The sequence below is a fragment of the Toxotes jaculatrix genome, chromosome 16 (genome assembly GCF_017976425.1).
Source record: "Toxotes jaculatrix isolate fToxJac2 chromosome 16, fToxJac2.pri, whole genome shotgun sequence".
Lineage (NCBI taxonomy): Eukaryota > Metazoa > Chordata > Actinopteri > Toxotidae > Toxotes > Toxotes jaculatrix.
Genome location: NC_054409.1, coordinates 22668219 through 22671694, shown reverse-complemented (window position 1 = coordinate 22671694; position 3476 = coordinate 22668219).

The window sequence follows — 3476 nt, the reverse complement described above, 5'->3', positions numbered from 1 at the left end:
AGTCTGTTGAGATTACAGAGAACTGGACCAAGTAACATGTCAGCACAACTGTATGGATTGGATGAATCGGCTGTAATTTCTAGGAAAGAACGCCACTGTATAAACTACCAATGGATGTTTAGACTCAGGCAAGTTCTCAAAGCAAACCGTTCAGTGCACAGGGGAGTAAAATTTATTTCAGTGCCTCATTTTAATGTGTTAAAAAAAGTCTCTTTTCAAATGTAGTGTCAGTCAAACAGTCAAACACTGTTCTTTGAGCTGAATGAACTTATATTGTTGTTGGAGCCCTTGAGTGAAGTATTACTACCAGTTATTGTCATTTTACATTAACCAGCGGGTTATTCCCTCAATTAATCGACTTATTGGTCTAAGATAATGTCTTAAGTAGCTTGTTTTTCTTTTTTCAAACCCAGTCCAACCGACTCCCACCCCTCCGCTCCTTTTTGGAGGATTTTAAGTTGAGTAATATCCGTCATAAGTATCTGTAACGCCTACTTTAAATCTCCAACGCGAGAACACCTGTGTTGTTTTAACAGTGGATGGTTTTGGTCTGGTCGGAGTTTCCTCACAGAGCCATCTGTTTGGCAGATTTACTCATGACTGTGTTTGACTACAACACTTGTTTTGCCACCATTTTTTTTAGTGCCTCTGTTTATTATGAATGTCACTTTTCTGTTTCAGTCTTCGGTGCTAAGAGCCCTTTACAGATGCCAGATTTGTACATTTTTCTGGATGATTAAGAATTATATCCACAAGGTGACAGATCAGCACCGAAAACAGAGCATCTTCCTCGTGAACTTTTCCATGGTGGGAAGAGAAACCATGGCGATATTCCAGGAGGTTATCAAAAACCCCAGCTGACCTTTACTCTCTGATACTGACCCCACCGGTCATCCGCTGAGTTTGCGCCTCGTGGACATGTATGTGTCTTGTTTGGCAGCCGACGTGCTTACTCTCGTGTCTTTTGCTGGTTCTGTGTCATCAAGTCGCCTTGCTGTAATCATAACTGCCATTTGTTTACAGTCTCAGTAGCAATGGCTTGCAAATGTTCAGCGGTTTGTGCCCGAGCCACACGGGCTGTCTCGCAGCGTGCAGTGCGTGTGAAACACATGTGGAGTCTTAAATTAAAAGGGGCCACAGTTTGACCTATTTACTTGGTTCCACACACATTTTCTCATTCTTCAGCGCCCTCCCTCAGACCAGGTCCCTGGGGTCGTCCGAGGCTCAGGAGAGGATTTGATTTGATGAATGGTAGCAGATTTTATGATTTTATCCTCCCCTGTGAGTGGACCCCTCTTCAGCACGTACTTGAGCTCAGTTTCAGACATGCATATGTTTCCTGTTTCGCAACACAAGACCTTAATGTACAGACACTTATCCTTGTGTCTTTGTGTCTTTGTTTACCATCCTGCAATGAAAAGTGACAAATCTACTTAGCTCTGTTGTGCCATTAGACGACTCAGGTAATGTATAATGTTTATTGTTTTCCAGTCGTTTACAGACCAAATTATTAATTGGTTAATCAAAGAGATAATCCACTGGTTGCAGTCCTGATTTTCAGTATTGTGAAAAGTCAATACTGTCAGACGTTGACACTAATCAGCTTATATCTTAACCAAGAAAGTAATTAGTTAATTGTTCTTCTTCTTTTAAATGTCTCAGCCACCTTCTGATGGATTAGCATTAAAATTTTGCACAGATATTAACGCTGCCCAGAGGATGAATCATAATGACGTTGGTGACACTGAAGGGAGTTTCCTCCAGGCTCCGGCGGCAGGTTGGCATTTGCGTGGGTTTGAGTGACTATGGAGGGATTGTAAAGACATTTGGAACAAGCATTCATGTCCCCATCAGAGGAACTAATGACATTCCCATCAGCCTCCTTTGTGCCTTGGCCTTGCTTCTATAATGATGGGACTCTGCTCTGTTCATCAGCCTTTCTGTACACAGTGATGGAGGAAAGCCTCAAACAGTCTTGTAGTCGATGTACGACATTGCCAAGTGTAAATGTACAGTAGTTCTGTTGGGTCACTTGCTGGTACAGAGTTTTTTGTGGCGTCTTTGAAGTCAGGACCTCACAAAATTAATATTTAAATGGTCCGTGCATTAATATTAAGGATGTTAAAGTTACCAGGTAGCAGCTACTCAATTCTTTTACACTTTGTGTTCACAACAAACAAAAAAAAAAACAACAGTACTTATTCTACACAGACTCACTTTAAGGATTTAAGCTTGCCTTATCCTCATCTAATCATATTAAGATTAAACTGTGTGGAGACCGTGTCCGTATGGTGGCATGCTGCCCGTTTCCCCAGCTGAGCTTCGAGAGGTCTTGCAGTTTTTTACAGTCAGGTTCAGACGATGTCACATGTTCCCTCGCAGCTGCTTGCTTTTATTTTAATCGGGGATGGCGGGATGCAGCAGTTAAATATGTGTCCGTTTCCGGCTCATCCCATCTGTTAAATGTATGAAATGTATGACAGCGTCTGCACAAGAAATGGCAGAGTCTGAGCAAGGAAACATTTCCTTTAGGAATTAGAGAATAGCCTCTCTGTTGCATATATTAGAGAGCAGCCTCTCTCTCACTTTACACTTTAATTTATTAATCGCCAGTTGGATGGTTATTTCGACTAGTCAATCAGAGGATGTGCCACAGATTTATTTAGTTCAGTTAAGAGTGCTTGGACTTTAAAATATAAAATGATCCATCACTGTGACAGAGCTGGAGAAAGATTGGCACTGTGAATCTTTATGAGCTGAGGGATTAGTGTGAAGTATGGAAATAAGGAGCAGTGGATGATTGAGGGAGGATTTCCTGAAATGTGACATAAAAACTGAGCAAAGATTCAGATTTACTTCTGCAGCCTTAATCGTGCAGGAGAAAAATCGCAAATCATTATCGCGAAGTTAATATGGTCGAAGGGAAACGCCTGTGGGCCGTCTACAGGCTGACTTCACTTTCCTCTCATTGCCGTCTTTCCCCTCTAATTTTCCTGCACAACCACAAGCACTGTTCGCTCTGTCATGACTCCCAGTCACATTGGCATCTCATTTGAAGGCAGCAGCCCAGCTCTGCATCCATTAGTTACAGTAGAGGGAGGGAAGACGGGCTGTGGAGGGAGGGAGAGTGACGGCTATTTAAGGGTTGGAGTTTAAAGCAATGGGGGTCAGACCTAAGCACTCCTCACACTTTAAAAGACATTTACTCCCACTCTCTCGCTCTCTCTCTCTTTCTCTCTCTCTGCTCCTGACTCACTCACTCTCTCTCCCTGTCAGTAGAGGAGCTAAACCCCAGCCTGAGCTGTGAAGGCTGAGGGAGGACGAGGAGCTGGCTGAGGGAGGACTGACAGAGCTGCCACCTTGCTGGAGAGGCTGCAAGACTGACAGAGCAGAGACACCACAGAGCACAGCATCATTTTCCTGGCTTCACTGAACGTGCGAAGACTCTGGGGAACGCCTCATCTTACCTGCAGGGG